This window comes from Helianthus annuus, chromosome 15 (genome assembly GCF_002127325.2).
Source record: "Helianthus annuus cultivar XRQ/B chromosome 15, HanXRQr2.0-SUNRISE, whole genome shotgun sequence".
NCBI lineage: Eukaryota > Viridiplantae > Streptophyta > Magnoliopsida > Asterales > Asteraceae > Helianthus > Helianthus annuus.
Window position 1 is genome coordinate 36411867 of NC_035447.2, and position 18915 is coordinate 36430781.

The 18915-nt window shown below is 37.1% G+C and overlaps 1 long non-coding RNA gene across 4 annotated transcripts; it reads left to right on the forward strand.

Moving 5' to 3' along the window:
* Nucleotides 1-174: 174 nt before the first annotated feature.
* On the forward strand, nt 175-2459 carry LOC110909578. 4 transcript variants are annotated; one of them, XR_004880706.1, is made up of 7 exons: nt 175-215; nt 418-487; nt 642-738; nt 877-897; nt 1077-1151; nt 1482-1526; nt 1634-1667. It is a non-coding gene; the product is annotated as an uncharacterized LOC110909578 (long non-coding RNA). The 4 variants fall into 4 exon arrangements; XR_002575464.2 differs by lacking the exons at nt 877-897; nt 1634-1667 and adding an exon at nt 2187-2459 and having other exon boundaries at nt 1482-1548; XR_004880705.1 differs by having other exon boundaries at nt 642-897.
* Nucleotides 2460-18915: the final 16456 nt, after the last annotated feature.

Genomic DNA, 18915 nt, shown 5'->3' on the forward strand with positions numbered 1-18915 from the left:
CTTTCAAAATGTTCCTCCTTCTTCTTCATTGTTGTTCTACGATTCAAACTCTACAATCGATCGGTATGTATTAATCATTTTGATATCTGTTATTTTGATTGTTAATTTCATCCATATTTGTTGGTTTATCCCGTCTTTATTATTAATGTTGTTTATATGGTTTTTCACATATAATCGGCGATTCCTTTATTGTTACGATTCCAAGTGTAAATCAGGTTAGTATTATTTGTTATTCCAATTGTTATTATGTTATATATTTGATCGTTCTTTCCCATTTGTAACGTGAATGTTTATATAATTTTTTCACATGTAATCAGCGGCGATTGTTTCCGGTTCTTATTCCATAAGTAAATCATTTCAGTATTATTTGTGATTCCGATTGTTAATTTTGTATATCTTTCATTCTTATATGGCTAGATTTATATGTCATGCCAATTTTTTGGGGAAAAGTAATCGAAACCTTGCTGAGTGCGACATTTATCATCAGGTTAGAAATAAAAAAAAATAGTATCTTTGCATTATAGTTTCCCTTTAATTTCTTTGTTGATTATATGTGGTTTAAGATTCAAACTTAATCACCATCGTTGTTTCTTTGTGTTTTGACCTCCATCTGCTACTGATATGTTTTTTAATTGAAATAGGTATGAAACTTCTATTTATTTATGGCTGACCTCCATATCTCTCTACCTATTGACTTGGATCTGCATATTCAATCAAGAATCTTTAAAAACATCTAAGGTAAAACTACATGATGATGGTTAAATATTGTTTGTTTATGTTGTTCGATCTTCAATTTATTCAAGAAAAGTTAAGCTTTTGATGTTGAAAACCGTTTCGGCAGTTGGTAATGTTTGTTGTTGTTCTTATTTTTTGTAGATCATTAGACATATAGAGAAGGTATGTAAACAATATTAGATTGTTATGTGTTTTAAGTATTTTAACTCAATTTTAAAGAATTTTCATGTATTTTTTGTTTTGTTGTTTATGATTTACATTATCTGATTTGAATGTTATGAGGGGATTATTTTTTGTGGATGTCTTTATTGAGTGATGTTGTTATTGATTCTTTTGTTTAGGTTTAAATTTTTTCATGAATAAACCTAAATGTTATGCCACTGCCGGACTATCAATCTTCGTCGAACATGTTACAGGTAATTTTCTTTTGATAGTTTTTTTTTTCTTAATTTTTGATCCCTTATAGTTTTAGGTTTCATCGTTTATGCTCAGTTTTTTTACTGTCTTTTTTTTAGTAATAAATTTTGTATTGTATTAATTATCAATCCATTAAAGAATTTGTATATTTTTATTGTCTGATATGTTTTTTTCGGAATATTGATTGTGTTTCTAAAAATAAATATTTTTTAAAATTTTTTGAAATCGTTCATTTTTTTTGTTTTATAAGTTTCTCCCGTTATTATGAGTATGTTTCTATAAATAGTTTACCGTTTTATTTTTTTTAAGCGTTCATAATTAAATTGCAGATATGGATCAGAGTAACAACAATCCTTCATTTTAAAGCTGATTGAGTAAGATGACCCATTATTTTTGGTATGTTTATTGGTTTTCTAATTAGTATTCATATTTTAATATAGCTGATGTTTATCTTTTGTTTTATTTTTTAATAAACTCATAGGAAATACCTAATGACTTTGCTTCAATGATGTGGGAAGAGCAACCACCTTAAAAATAATCTGTTAAGATTGTTGATGGCAACAAGTTATGGTTTGTAAGACGGAAAAAAACTGATTTGGGCCATGTACTTGGTGATGGCTTCACCAAAGTTGTTTGGGACAGTCGTATAACAAAAAATGACTATCTTATGTTTCAGTCATATTTTTTCATCACTCTTTAAATTTCCAGTAACTTTTCATGTATTGTACTATCATTTCTACGTATTTTCATGTTTTCCATTGATGATAAACCTATGTTAGTTTTAATTATTTTTTTAGAACATAAAAGTTTTGATTCTATAATTATAACCGTGTGTTATGATGTTTTATTTTAGCTTTCTGCTGGTGTTTAGAAAATGCATAATGCGTTCAAACAACTATATTCATCTTCTTCTGAGCTTCCAATGAATGTCGTCGCTAATGATTGTTCCTTTGCTTCTTATTTTGTTTTATCATATATTATTTTTTAAAACATTGAAGAGACTAATGAAATTCTTTTTTCCCAAAATCTTTCAGATTTCAGATGTTGGTTCTCTTACATTATGAAAGGTAATTCCTGAATGACGTCTTGAACGTGTTAAAGTAGAAGTTAAAGAAGAAGTTGCTGCTTAAAGTGTTTAGTATTAGGGTTTATAAATGTTTTTTCTCAGTATTACATTTTATAAATGTTTACTTCTACAGACGTTCGTATCATCGATTAATCTACCCTATTCATCATGAAATTTTCATTTATTCATATATATGTATATATATTATTTTAGAAACATAGATTAACAACCCGGGAGTATTCCCGGGTTATAACCTAGTAATATATATAACAAAACCCTGCAATGTTTCTTCTCTCTCTTTGCCCTCTCTCTTCTCTCTTTACACTCTCTCTGCATTCTCCTCTTCTCCACCACCAACCGTCACCACCTCACCACCACCGTGCACCACCAACTGTCACCACCTCGTCCGCCACCCACATCCACATCCACCACCACCACCTCCACGCCCCATATCCATCACGTCAACCTCCACCACCCGGATCCACCACATCACCGACCGCCCACATCCACCACCACCTCCGCCTCAAGCCTCCTCTGCCGCCCAGATCCACCACCAGACAGCAGATCTATTAGCAATATCCCAATCTTTCTTGTTCCCAAGGCTTCATCATCATGGTCAATACAACAGATCTGTTAGCAGTATCCAAATCTTCCGTTTTGCTTACCCAATTTCGTTCCCAAGTGTTGACTCAAGGCCAAAACCGTACCCCGTGCTATAAAGTTTGTACCACAGCTTCAACTAGTTGTACCCGTGTCTTCTCATTGACACCCACATCAAATCTCTCACTATGCCGTCCGATTAGTATCAAACAGCAGTCAAGAAACCGGTTTTCAAGTGTGTTAAGAGGCTGTGTAGTTTCTGAAAAGTACAAACTGCTCTTTCTGTTGATTTGTAGAAGGAACTGATATCGAACCAGATAGCACCGGTGGCGGCGGTGGTGACATTGGTGGTGGTGAAGGAAACAACTGGCGGTAGTGGCGGCGGATCTGGTGGAGACGGTGAAGGACCATCAGACAACAGTGAGAAGGAACCCAAGAAGATGGTGATGTCGGTGTCTTAGAAGCTAACGTTGGGCGGTGTGTTTGTGGCAAGTGGTTGTAGGAGGTGGCTGTGGTGGCAAGGGAAAGGGGAGGGGTGGTGGTGATGGTCTACACTCTGCAGGTTGTGGTAGAGAGAAGAGGCAGAGATATGTGTTAATGTGTGTGTGTAAATACTTATGTTTTTTTTTCATTTTCAATAAAAGAATTGATTTTTGGAGTTGATAATAGAATAAAAATTAAATACCTATATATAAATTTACTTAAATACCCTTACTTTAACTAAAAATTTTAACTTAGTTAGAGCCGTGGAGCAAACTGGCGACAAAACCGAAACATCAGGGAGTAAAATGGCTATTTTTAAAGGATTAGGGCAAAACCATTAAAATGACTAAACCACAGGGAACAAAACAAAAGTTTATTCTAGGACCCGTGTTTGAGGCGGGACTAGAGGTGTACAAAAAACAGGTTTTAGAACTGTAACCCGAAAAAATATATGAGTGCATATGTCTATCGCTTGCGTCAATCACACGCAGCTAAAGTAAATGGGAAAAGAGTGGTGCTAAATTGTTTAAAGCATGAAGGTTATTGAAGAAATAGATGTTTGTTTGAAGGGCCAGTTTGAACGAAGGCAAGAGGTCTTCAAAGAGTGCCTTCGTACGGAGGCCTGGTGGCTTCGTGCGAAGCCACAACAATCCTGGTTCGAACCTGTAGGTCTATAAATAGGAACCTTGTCTTTGTCATTTGTAACTTTCAGAGCATTTGTGAGGCGAAGCTCTGTCAAATTGTTTTCGTGGTATTGTACTGTTATATTCAGCAATAGAAAACAATCATTAATTACATCCTCGTGTTCTCATCCACGTACGTGATTAGATTCCGCACATATCACGTGACGGTACACATTCATCAGTTAGAGATTCGGTCCAGGGAACGAATTCACAAGTGGTATCAGAGCGGGTGACTGTTTGCAAGGATCAGAGACACGAAGATCGCAGCTTCTACATCAGAATCAGAGCAAAATCATCATATCTTCTTCTACACTTCTTCTATTTTTCATTTGACACGTTAAACTCAGATTCACGAAGTTTTGACGGTTAAAAACGGTTGATTTTTTAGTGTTGGTGCATAGATGTCTGTTAACTTCGTCTTGTATCGAGTCGTGTGTCTAGATAGGATAAACCAGTGCTCAGTATATGAGAAATTAGGATTTGTATGTAGATTGGCCATTTCGCATGAAATGGAGGATTGACCATTTCGTACGAAATGAAGGTTAATCCATTTCGCACGAAATGACCATTTCATGTGAACCAATTCGTACGAAATGGTGAGCCTATAAATACCTGAGCATTGGTTGTCATTTGTAACGATCCGGATTTCAGAGCCGAGGTGCTGCCAAACTGTCAACTGATCTGTAAAGCTTTGAAATCAATAAACAAGTGAATATAAGCGTGAATCAAGCTGTAATCAAGTCCGTATCATCGAATTCCGCCTTTGATATGGATTAAAACTCTTCTGATCGACTCATTCAGGTCGTACAACGATCCAACAAGTGGTATCAGAGCTCAGGAGGAAGAGTTCATACCGATTCAGCTTGTTTTCATCGAAAAATCTCACTTCTACTCATTCTTCTTCACAATTTTCAAAATTAATCAGGATTTAATGGTTAAAATGGCTTGAATTTGACATATATCACGTAAAACACAGTTTTAACAAATCCTTGAAAGAATTGGACCTAAAATCGACCTAAAACCAGATCAATTTGACAAAAATGTGGCCGATTGGGTGATGTCATCATCATTTCGCACGGAATAGACATTGAGGACTTCATTTCGCACGGAATATTGGACATAGCTGACTTCATTTCATACGAATTGCCCCATTTCGTACTAAAGTACCATTTCGCTTGAAAGATCATCAGTTCATACGAAATGAACTTCCATTCTGTTTAAAAGTGTCCATTTCTCATCAAAGCTGCCATTTCGTGTGAAAGTTACTTCCATTCCGCTTGAAGCTATTCATTTCGCTTGAAACCTGCCAGCTCGTGTGAAATCCATTTCGCTTGGAATCCATTTCGTTTGATAGTTCACCATTTCGCTTGGAAAGTCATTTCCAGTTTTAATCACAAAACTTGTCTAAGTGTTTGTTAATTGTTTCATGTATTTAAAGATGGGTGACGAGTTTCTAAATCCGTTTAGTGATGTTTTTGCCTATACCAGCAGTTCAGGAGATGGCACAACAAGCCACACAAATGAAAATGCACCAAACCCGAGTCCAAAGAAAACCATTGCTGATTCTCTGAGTGTTGATAATGCCTATGGCACCTACAACAAACCGCCCAAGCTAATGGCCATAGAGGATTACAACAGATGGGCTAGTAGATTTGAGGAATGGCTACAGGCATTTGCATATCAAAGTTGGAAGAGTATGAGAAGTGGTTTTAACATCGGAAGAACTGATTATGAAAATTTAATAGATACTCCACAAGGGAATTTCATTGCAGAACAGAAATGCATCGCTTTACTTCATCAATCAGTGAGAGATGATATTATATCATTGATTGAATACAAAGATTCCAGAGATCTATGGGAGAAATTAAAGATGAAGTGTGTGGGTGGTGCTGAAATTGTTAAAAATAAGAAAAAATTGTTGAAAAAGGAATTCGATCTGTTTGGGTGTTTGAAAAATGAGTCTGTGTCAAAGATGATAGAAAGATTTGGTCACTTAAAGTTGGAACTTGCAAGATATGAAATTGTGTATACTCAGAAAGAATTGGTTGATAAGTTATTTGACTCACTGCCTGATGAGAAAGATTGGCAGTATTTTGCTTTAATGCTGAAAAACACAGTGAAGTCGACTGATCTGACAGTTGATTTACTAATCGAAAGATTGGAGAGTCATGAATTGGAGATCAGGAAAACGAACAAAGTCAACAATTCCTCGTATCAACAAAATGTTGACCTATATTATCGAGGAAGTATGATTCCTAAAACTGTGTCCCCGAAGACTGCTTTCTCAGCAGAAAATTCAAGCATGTCAAATCAAGAAAGTCCAAACAGTGGTTATCATGGAGGATCATCGTCAACTGCTCCAAGACAACAATCACAGTCTGTACCGAAAAACATGTTCCAGTGCAATATTGCTGTAGACCTCAACAATGCACAAAACTTCAGCGAAGAAGCAGCCAAGCAGCAAATGGTATTTTTGGCATCGTCTTGGAATCATATGAGAGCCTTGTTGCTGGAAAGATCGGAAACACAAACCTCACCAAGGAAGATTATGATCAAATCGACCCCGAAGAGATGGAGTTGATAGATATTAGATGGTGTATGGCGAGTGCGGTCAGAAGGGCTCAAAGATTCATGGAGATAACAGGCAGACACTCCATTGGCGGACCTTCTGTTGGATCGTCGTGTGACCCTAACGAGTCAATCTGAAGAGTTCAACATCAAAATCAAAGGCGGAATCAATGAAATTGACGTAACACAGCTTGATACTTTCTAATTATCTTCTCTTATTGATTTCCTGAGCTTTTACAATTCAAATAACAATCCGGCAGCACCTCGGCTCTGAATACACCAATCTAATTCAGTTTCAAATGACACAGGCACTTCAGTATATATAGGCAAACTAATTCCGCTTGAAACCTTTACAAACGGAATTACTTTTCAAATGGAATTACCTAATTCCGTGCGGAATTAGTAATCTCGCTTGAAACATCTAATTCCGTTTGAAATGTCATCAAGTCCATTTCAAGCGGAATTACCCTTCAATACTGTTTTCTCGATTTCTGTGCCCTGATATATCTAATACAATACAAGACTCTATAAAGACGAAGTTAACAGACATCTATGCACCAACAGACTCCCCCTTGGATGTTGACGAAGTCTTTAGCATCCAATCTTCAGTCTTTAGTCTTGATCTTTTGTTCTCTGCTCTAAATTGTCTTGACATTGTAAAGCATCCTTCAATCTTCTATCTACAAACTCCCCTTTGAATGTTGTTCCAGAATCTAGACTCCCCCTTTCGATGACTCCCCCTCTCGATCAGCTGGGACTTGAATTCTGGTTCAAACTTTGACATTTTCTTTGCCATGGGGATCTTTCAAAAAATATTTCCTGTTTCTCAAAAATATAACATTACAAACTATTCATACTAACCATCTTTTGTAGTTCATCAGTTTTAGAAATCCACTTAAGTATTCAGGTCCAAGTTAATGACCCTGATTACTCAATTTATCTACCAAGTCCAACTTAATGACCTTGGTTGATATAAGACAAAAACAAAACTGATTTTTGATCAAAATTTTCAAACATTTTTCTGAAAATTTACAAGTTTCAATTTAATAAACTTGTTTTAACTTTCCATTTTCTTAATTAACATGTTAAGCTCCCAACTCATCATCCAGCTTAGAATCTTTCTGCATCTGCTCCAACCTTCTGAATCTGAAGATCCACTCCCCACTTTGGTTTGTCAGAAAATAAAGCAGAAATGAAAAAAAAAAAAATTTGGATTTTTAATAAAATTTCTAAGCTAGAAAGCTATAAAATCTTTTTGAGTTTTGGAATTTTTAACAGAAATGAAATGCAGAATGTAAACTATTTACAAACATATTTTTGGTGAGCGTGTTAGGGAATCATATCAGCTGACGACGAGTTACTAGCACCATTAAGCTTGATAACATACTAAGTCTTAAATAATTCACTTAGATTGTCGATATGCTGATCCTCTTAAATTTTCATACAAACTTCAATCTGTTCAGGATACGATTTAGATGAATTAAAGACTTAAACTTATATGTGTGTCCCACCTCTTGAATATACTCCCGTATCCAGATCCCAATATTCAGTCTTACAGGTTAGTATACCTAGATGATATCTGTAAAGGGTTAAATGCGAAACCGTGAGAGCTCAGGTCAGAACTTCCGTTCAGCAGAGAGATGACGGTTCGACTTTAGGTGTGTTCCCTTTAGAGAATCTTTTCTTCAACAGCACATGATTAGCATTTTGTAATGTTTCATCATTTTTTGTACTGATGGTGAGCTTTATTTCAAGCAAGCGCAAAGTATTATACGGGGACTAGGCCATTGCTTCTGCAAAATCAGAAGTCCCGGGATAATACCCCAGATATCACTGAGTATAAAGACCTAGTATCTCAGAAAGAGGGACCTTTCAAACAAGATTTCAGGGGTTACCTATGTATCCAAGATTTGTTTCCCACAAAATAAGCAAGTTTGAATTTTAGGTTTATATCCCAAACAAGATTTACTAAATGTATAAAAACCTATCGACACATCATCAGCAGGACTGTTTAAAAACTTTAAAACTTTACAAATCTTTAGCGTACCCTAACTGTCAAGCCGATGTACTATCATTTTCCCTTTTTACACAAGCTCTTTTTCAGTTTTCTATTGTTTTTGGATTTTTAAATTTTCTCATGTTTTTGGATTTTTGAAATTTTTTCATGTTTTTGGATTTTTGAAATTTTTTTACTGTTTTTGTATTTTCTGAAAATGAACTCTACACTACTCCCCCTAAATACCAAAACAAGTAAAAAATCGACAAACCATTGCAGATTGTTTCTCAACCTCATCATCTACAATGTTATCCTCATCAACGCCAATAATTCCATCCGACACCGATAAAAGCTTCATACCATTTAGTTTTAAAAGATATTTAAAACGAGTTTTGTCAAATGCTTTGGTATGTAAATCAGCTTTCTGTTCGTCAGTGTGGATTTTCTCAATTCGTATCAACTTCTTCTCGAAGCACTCTCGGATGAAGTGATGACGAATTTCGATATGTTTCGTTTTAGTGTGATGAACATGATTTTTTGTGATATTTATCGCTGCCTCATTATCAACAAAGATAAGGGTGTTAAGAAATTGCAAACCGTAGTCGCGCATCTGTTGCTGGATCCACAAGATCTGAGAGCAGCAGCTGCTAGCAGATACATACTCAGCTTCACATGTGGACAAAGCTACAGAGGTCTGCTTCTTACATTGCCAGGTGACCAGACGAGGTCCGAAAAACTAACATCCCGCTGTTGTTGATTTAGCGTTAACTTTGCAGCTTCTGAAGTCGGAGTCAGAATACCCTTCGAGCGTGAAATCGCCTGTTTTTGGATACCACAACCCCAATGATGGAGTTCCTTTCAGGTAGCGTAATATCCGTTTCACAATTACCATGTGCGAAGCTCTGGGGCTTGACTGAAACCGTGCTGCGAGGCAAGTAGGATACATGATATCGGGTCTTGAAGCAGTTAAGTACATCAGCGATCCGATCATGGAACGATACATCGTTTCATCTACCATGTCTCCGGTGAGATCTGGGTTTATCCCATGATTCGTTGCTAAAGGGGTTGAAGCTGGAGTAGATCCTGACATCCTAAATTTCTCTAAGATATCATGAACATACTTCGTCTGGTGTATGAAAATTCCCTCAGGTAGTTGATCAACTTGAAGTCCCAAGAAGAATTTCATCTCCCCCATCGATAACATTTCAAACTTTTGCATCATAACTTTTTCAAAGTCTTTGCACAAACTTTCATTCGTTGACCCAAATATGATGTCGTCCACATATATCTGAACTATCAGAAGATGTCCGTCGACTTCTTTGGTGAAGAGAGTGGCATCCACTTTTCCACGGATGAAGTTGTTGCCTAGCAAGTGTTGAGACAAAGTCTCGTACCAAGCTCTCGGGGCCTGGTGTAAACCATACGACGCTTTATCCAGTAAATAAACCTTGTCTTTGTGGATTGGGTCGGTGAAGCCCGGTGGCTGTCCGACATATACCTCCTCTTTTACCTTCCCGTAGAGAAAAGCCGATTTCACATCTAACTGAAAAACTTTAAATCCCTTCCACGATGCAAATGCCATAAAGATCCTAATCACTTCAAGTCGAGCCACGGGAGCATATACTTCGGTGAAATCTATACCCTCCTGTTGACTAAAACCCTGGACTACGAGTCGAGCTTTGTTTTGAATAATAACCCCTCGATCATCTCTCTTGCATTTAAACACCCACTTGGTGTTGATCTTCCTATGACCATCAGGCAAATCTACCAATTTCCACACTCCTAACTTCTCAAACTGACTCAACTCTTCTTGCATAGCATTGACCCAAGAATCTTCAGTTAGCGCCTCTTTGTAAGTTCGTGGTTCGATCTGCGAAATAAAACAACTTAGTGAAAACTCAGTTTGCAAAGGTGCTACTGTAGAATAAAAACAAGTAAGGCCTTGGTCAATTTGTCGTCTTGTGCGGACGCCTGACTGCAATTCTCCGATAATCAGCTCCTCTGGATGATATGAAAGAGTTCTCGGCATCGCCTCGCCTGGAACATCTACCTCACCTTCCAAATTAGTGATATTTTGGTTTACATCTTGTTCACCAACTGGATTTGTTTGACTTGAAATCTGGATCTGCTCCCCCTCGGAATCTGAATCACCACGATCAAATACAGGCATATTATCATATTCTAAATTTTCATTGACTACCGTCTGATTATCAGGAGCATGTTCTTGTTCTGAAGATTGTTGAATATCATCATGTTCACCAGCTTTTCTTGGACCAGCTTCATCATCATTTGAAGTTTGCTGTGGTCGCCTAGAGTACTCAGCTGGAAACCTTTCTCCTGATGACTCATACTCTCTCAGAATATCCAACTCATCAAAGAACTCCATTTCTTCCTCTGTTTCTTCTTCCATGTCAAACGAATCCCACAAAGTATCGTAATTAAATCGCCATGAGTCTCCTGGATTCTGTGGTGGCATTGTGTAACCTTGACACTCAACATTCGATGCTTCGATGATCCGCTTTAAGCTTGGAACAAAGACACGTCTTAGTGGACTTGAGTAACCCACAAAAATCCCTTCGATGCTCTTTGGACCAAATTTACCAAAAGGCTCTAGAACAGTGCAGGGAGACCCAAACGGTTCTAAATACTTTAGGTTTGGCTTGCGGTTGTTGATCAGCTCGAAACATGTCTTGTTGAATTTCTTGACAGTGAGAACCCGGTTGAGCGTATAGCAAGCGGCTGACACTAGGGTTGTAAACGAACCAAACGAACACGAACAAGGCCATGTTCGTGTTCGTTCGTTAAGGAAATTAACATGTTCGCGAACTGTTCACGAACGCATACCGAACATAAGTTTATGTTCGTGTTCGTTCGTTAAGAAAATTTAGTTGTTCACGGACAGTTCGTGAACACTGGTCTCGAACACAAGCAAATAAAACGAACGCAAACGGTCATTTAACTTGAAAATAAAAACCAAAATCATTGTTACCCTTAAACATTGGATATAAGTAGTTAAATACAACCATCAAATGATAAATCAAAACACAAGAAGTGTACTACACTACCAAAAGATGAACCAAGTTTAACTAACTTAGACATAATTATCCCCAAAAATGCCTTAGAATGTCCAAATTTTAGCTAACTTAGAAAAAAATGGGGTTTCAATTTTTCAATATGTTTAAATAAAAGGTTTATTATTTAATATAATTAAACCAACACGAACGGACGTAAACGAACGAACATGAACGAACTTAACCGAACATATTGCTGAACGTTCACGAACGCAGTCGAACGAACGAGACTCGTGTTCGTGTTCGTGCGCTAAGCTAACTGAACGGAATTTTTTGTTCGTGTTCGTTCGTTAAGCTAATCGAACGAACATAAACGAACTTCCCGCCAAATGGTTCACGAACCGTTCACTGAACGTTCGGTTCGTTTACAGCCCTAGCTGACACTGCTTCTGCCCAAAAATTGACTGGTAGCTTTGAATCAGCAAGCATCGTCCTAGCCGTTTCAATTAGCGTCCTGTTCTTTCGTTCAGCTACTCCATTTTGTTGTGGAGTGTAAGGAGCACTAAATTCTTGCAATATACCTCTCTCATCACAGTATTCTTCCATTTTGTTGTTTTTAAACTCAGTACCATTGTCACTCCTGATTCTTCTGATTCGAGTTTGGTACAAGTTTTCAATCTTTCTGAACAACGCCATCAAATTTTCAAACGTCTCATCTTTAGATTTAGAAAATGATACCCATGAAAATCTGGAATAATCATCAGTTACTATAAGACAATAGAGATCACCAGTTATATTTTTGACTACCAAAAAGATCCATATGAAGTCTCTCTAGAGGTCTTGAGACTGAATTGACTTTCTTTTGAGGGTGTGATTTCTTCTTCTGCTTGCCTTTGACGCAGCTAATGCACTCCCCTTCCAGATGGAAACTTTTCAAATGAACACCAGTTACTAAATCATTGTGCACCAGGTGAATCATTTTTCGTAGGTGAATATGACCCATCTTTCGGAGCCACAACTTCGATTCTTTTTCCGTTGCTCTTGATATAAAGCAATGAGCCTGACCTGTGGTAGTAGTAGCAACACTCATGTCCAACACGTACAGGTCATTGACTCTAGGTGTTCTCATGATAACCCACTCTTCGGGAACAACAAATCCTGGTTGCAAGATCAAACATTCTTTGTCTGTGAAGTGTGTTGTATACTTTCTATCACAGATTTGAGAAATACTCAGCAAATTATTCTCCAGCTCGGCAATGTAGTTCACTCTTTCAAATGTGACAATTCCATTTGATAACGTTCCTTCACCAACTATCCTACCACCTTGATTTCCTGCAAAACCCACATAACCTCCGTTAAACCCTCTAACATCGTACAGTAGGGTCTTCTTCCCTGTCATGTGCCGAGAAGCTCCACTATCCATAATCCAATGTGAAATGGATCTTGGAAGCTCCTGCACAAGTCACAAATGCTTAGTTAGATTTTGATGCCACCCAAGCCTCTTTTGACTCAGGTAGCTGGAAATTAAGAACAGTTCTTTTGGTGAACAATGGTGGAAAATTCTTGTCATTCATTTTTAAGCTCTCTTCAGATCCAACCTCAACCTCTTTGTATAAGAAAAACTCATCTTTAGGAGGTTGACCAGATGGTTGGTCTTTCTTTTCAACATTTTTCATTTCAGAAATGAGCATTTGTTCTTCAAGTTTCTTATACTAATCCAAAGGAACATTCATCTTTATCGGTGTAGTAGAAGATGATTGTTTTTCTAACTCTGAAACCTTTGGTTTTTGAGAACTTGTTTTCTTTTCAACGACTTTTGGCTTCCATGTTTGTTGAGATGACGCAACCCGTTTGTAAAACTTGTTATTTTTAGTTACCACATTTTTAACAGGTTCAGTTTTGACTTTGATGTTTTCATTCTTCAAAACTTTTTGCTCAACAATCATTGGAGCTTTTCCTTTCACATCAACTTTCCTATTCTGAATCTCAACAACTTCAGTCTTAGGCTTCAAGTTGGTACACTTTCATGCAATATGTCCAACTTGATTACACTTGAAACATGTTCGGGTGTCAGCTGCCCAACTTGTGCCTTCAGACTGAGGCTGTGAGGCCTTCTTCTCAAAGAACTCTTTGTTTGATTTTGAAAAAATTTTAGATTCTTCATCAGAAAATGAACTCGAACTTGAACTTTTCACAAACACCTTTTTCTCAGCAAACCTTCTGTTTTGAACATTCTTTTTCTGATATTTCTTACCACCCTGATATCCACCCGACCATTTGTTTTGATTGTTATTATAAAAATGAGGTGGAACAACCGGCTTCTTGTAGTAAGCTTTATCTTTTTCAAAATTCGTTTGCCTCTTTGTCTGATTTAAACTTTTTACTTCAGACAGATCAATTTCAACCAATTGAACACATTTGTCAATTTAGCAACATTAACATTCTCCAGTGGAAACTCAGAATCTGAATACAACTTATCTGATCCTGGCATCTTGTACATGACAAGAGTAGGTACTTCATTTAAGTTGTTTTTGGATTTTGGTTTTGGAATGTATTTGTCCAAGAAACATTCATCATCCTCAGTAGTGTCACTTTCAGTTTTCAAAACATTTTCAGCCATACTTTTAACAACTTCAGATTGGACACTATCCTCATCGGACGATGAAGTGAACGTGACATCAATTGTGTCCGGAAGTTTCACCTTATTTTCTTCATCAATTACCAACCCTGATTGTTTCTTTGAAAAATTGTTTAGAACTGGTGGTGAAACTTGATGATAACCCACCCCGGTTCCATCAGAATATACATCTTCGCCTGCTTTGTTCTTTCCAATTGGTTTGGGGACGATATGTTGGAGAACAAAGCTTGCGGAGTTATAACTGCTCAATTTCAACTGGATGCGTTCATTTTCAATTTTATCTTCTTGAAACTGAAGCTTCAACTTAGCAATTTCATCCAGTTGCTGGTTGATTAACTCCTCTTTCACTCTAAGAACTCCTGACAGTTAAAGATTTTCTTTGGTTGTCTTACCATTTTTTTCATCAGAATCTTTAACCGTACGTTTTAGCTTCTCAAACTTTTCTGAGATTTGACGATTTTCATGAATTAGTTTTTCATTTTCTTTCCTAATTCTTTCTATGTCATTTTTATCATTTTCGATTTTCTCAGTTAATTTCTATAATCTGTCATTCGAAGCTTTCAACAATTTATCACGGTTTAAGATCTGATCTTCAACACTTCTGACTCTACCAGTCAATTCTTCAACTTTCTTACCACTGAGGTAAGTAATTGTACAACAAATTTTGCACTCTTTCATGCAATTTTTGCAGTCGTTCTCATATTTAACTTTCTTACCTGACTCATGTGTATCATTTGAACTGATCTTGTTTTTGGACTCAGTTCCAGAACCAGAAACTATCTCTAGTTCTTTTGCAGCAAGAACTTTGTCAGCCATCTTCTTCAAGTTTTCAGCAGTGAATTCTTGTGATGTATCAATAATCCCGTCATCAATCTTCTTTGGTTGCGACTCTTTTTCTTTCTCTTTTTCTTTCTCTTTTTCTTTCTCTCAGCTTCTCCTCCTCCCCACCATAATCTTTGCAACCCCCTTCTTCTTCTTCAGCAATTTGTTGAATGAGAGTATCAAGACTAATGGACTTTGGATCAACAACAATGTTTCCTATGGGATCAAGATAACATTCTCTATCAGCATCCCATCTCTTCGCCTTTTTAGCTTCATTGAATGTAGAAGACATTTTGATCATCCTGTTTTGAGCTTTCATCTTTCTGTTGACGAATTTTTCTTTTTCTGTTCTGCTGTCTCTGAATGGAACAGGCTTTGCCACAAACGCATATCCTACCGCATCCTCCTTTGGTAATAATTCGCTCCAGTCAAAACCTTCGTCATCATGAATAACAGCAACAGCTCTGGATTTTTCTTTGGGGTTATCTTCAAGCTGCTTCATTCTGGGCGGTTCTGATTTGTTCTGATGATAGATTGCTCTTTTGTAGTAATCTTCACGAAATGGATTAGCAGTATCATCAGCTGGTGCGTTACGAAATTCTTGTTTGAAATGTCCTTTTTGTTTACACTTGAAGCACGTGACTTTTGATTTGTCAAAGCGAAGTTTTGTGGACGTCCCTCCGATAGAATGTCTACCAGTAATCTCCATGAACCGTTATGCTCGTCGGACTGCACTAGCCATACACCACCTGATATCGATCAACTCCATATCTTCAGGATCGATCTGATCGTAGTCCTCCTTTGGTGAGGTTAGTGTTTCGAATCTTGCCTGCCACAAGGCTCTCATATGACTCTAGCACAGAAGCTAAGAACACCATCTGTTGCTTTGCGGATTCTTCACTGAAATTTTGAGCATTCTTTAAATCCACAGCAATGTTACATTGAAACAAGTTCCTTGAGGCTGATTGGCTTGAAGTTGATGAAGAACCACTATGAAAACCACTGCTTGAACTCTCTTTACTTGATGTGTTAGAATTTTCAGTAGAGAAAGCTGTCTTAGGAGACACATTCTTGGGAATCATACTTTTTGGATAGTACAGCTCCACATTCTACTGATACGAGGAATGATTGACTTTATTTGATTTCTTGATCTCCAGCTCATGACTCTCCAGTCTTTCAATCAACAAATCAACCGTCAGATCCTCAGACTTGATTGTATTCTTCAACATCAAGGCAAAGTATTGCCAATCCATCTCATCCGGCAGTGAGTCAAACAATTTGTCAACTAATTCTTCTCGAGAATATACAACCCCGTGTCTTGCCAGCTCCAACTTCAAGTGCCCGAATCTTTCAATCATCTTAGAAACAGATTCGTTTTTTTAAACAGCCAAATAAATCAAACTATTTTCTTAACAGTTTCTTTTTGTTTTTTACTATCTCAGCACTACCCACACATTTCACTCTTAATTTTTCCCAAAGATCTTGAGCATTTTTGTACTCAATCAAAGATATTATGTCGTCTCTCACAGACTGATGAAGCAATGCAATGCACTTTTGTTCAGCAACAAAATTCTCTATATCTTCAGTTTCTGTCAAATTTTCACAATCTGGTCTTTCATTACTAAAACCAATCTTTAAACTTTTCCAGCTTGGGTATGCAAACGCTTTTAGCCATTCTTCAAATCTTTTGGCCCACCTATTGTACTCTTCAATCGCCATCAGTTTTGGAGGTTTGTTATATGTACCATATGCACTCTCCACACTTAAAGCATCGGACAAAGTTTTCTTTGCACTCGGAGTGTTTTCATTTGTGTTGTTTGAAGTATCATCTCCGGTGTTTCCCGCGAAAGCAAACATGTCACTGAAAGGATTCATAAACTCATCCATCTTCATGTATCTGAAACAATCAATAAACACTTAGAAAAATTTTTGAAATTTTGAAAAGTAGTTTCAAACGGAATCAGTTCAAGCGGAATAGCTCAAACGAAATTAACTTTTCACACGAAACAACCTTTCAAACGAGATTACTAGTTCACGCGGAATACCTTCTCAAACGAAATTAGGTATTTCAAGCGAAATTACCAAATAGAATCTAATTCCGTGCAGAATTAGCTTTTTTGGTGCGGAACAAGTAATTTCGTTTGAATGTTTCAAACGAAATTAGATCCCGTGTGAAATGATCAACACTTTTCAAACGAAATTAGGCCAAATGTGTAATTCCGTGCGGAATTACAATGATGATTTCGAATGGAATTACTTATGACGTCAGCATGTTCAATCTGTCATTCAAGCGGAATTAACAATTTTTATCAGAATTTGTTCGAATTAAGGTTCAATTCTTTCAAGGATTAGTTAGAACTACGTTTTGCTTATTATATGTGAAAATCAAGCCATTTTGACCGTTAAATTTCGTTCAAATCAGAAAAGAATGAGTAGAAGTGAGAGAACCCGATCAAATCAAGCTGAATTGGTATGAACTCCTCGTCCTGAGCTCTGATACCACTTGTTGGATCGTCGTGTGACCCTAACGAGTCAATCTGAAGAGTTCAACATCAAAATCAAAGGCGAAATCAATGAAATTGACGTAACACAGCTTGATACTTTCTAATTATCTTCTCTTATTGATTTCCTGAGCTTTTACAATTCAAATAACAATCCGACAGCACCTCGGCTCTGAATACACCAATCTAATTCCATTTCAAATGACACCGGCACTTCAGTATATATAGGCAAACTAATTCCGCTTGAAACCTTTACAAACGGAATTACTTTTCAAACGGAATTACCTAATTCCGTGCGGAATTAGTAATCCCACTTGAAACATCTAATTCCGTTTGAAATGTCATCAAGTCCATTTCAAGCGGAATTACCCTTCAATACTGTTTTCTCGATTTCCGTGCCTGATATATCTAATACAATACAAGACTCTATAAAGACGAAGTTAAGAGACATCTATGCACCAACACCTTCAACAAAGCTAGGTTTTGAGAAATCGAAGGTCACATGCTTTAAATGCAAGCAAAAGGGGTATTTTAAACGAGAATGTCGAAATGCAGCTGCTGATGAAACAACTAATCCTTTTCATGAAGACTATTATAAAAGAGCCATCTATCATCAAAACAAATCCGAATCTCCCAGAATGAAGCAGATAGAAGAAAATCCCAAAGAAAAGTCAAGGGCATTAGCCGTCATTCATGATGATGAGGGATTCGATTGGAGTGATGTGTTGCCGGAAGAAGATGCAGTGGGATATGCCTTCATGGCAAAAATCATTCCTTTCAAAGATACCCGATCAGAAGAAGTAAAATATGTCAACAAAAAGATGTTAGCCCAAACAATGAAAGACAGACATTATCGTGCATGGAAAGAGGCAAAAAGCGCGAAGAGATGGGATGCTGACAGAGAATGCTATTTGGATCCTAAGGGAAATATACTTGTGGAACCATCAACACTTCTTGTCGAGACTCTGATCGAGCAAATAGCAGAAGAGGAAGAAGAAAGACAGAGAATGTGGTGGGGAAGTGAAGAAGAAGAGAAAGAAAAAGAGCTACAGTCGAAAAAGATGGATGATGGGATAATTGACACGACGAAAGAATTTACAGCAGAAAATCTGAAGAAAATGGCTGATAAAGTTCTTGCAGCGAAGGAGTTAGGGGTAGAGTCTAAGTCCAGAACTGAGTCAAATTGTAACATCCCGAAAATACAAGTTCCTTAAATTGCAAATTAGTTTGCAAATAAATTTGTAAGATAAACTAACTAGGAATGACACTAACCTAGTTAGTTAAAGACTTAAGAGTAGTTAAGGGTGAAAACAATAAAGAATGAAAGTAGGAGGGCCAAAGGTGTTAAAATGAAAACTAAAACTAATAAAATAAAATAAATAAAACACAAACACC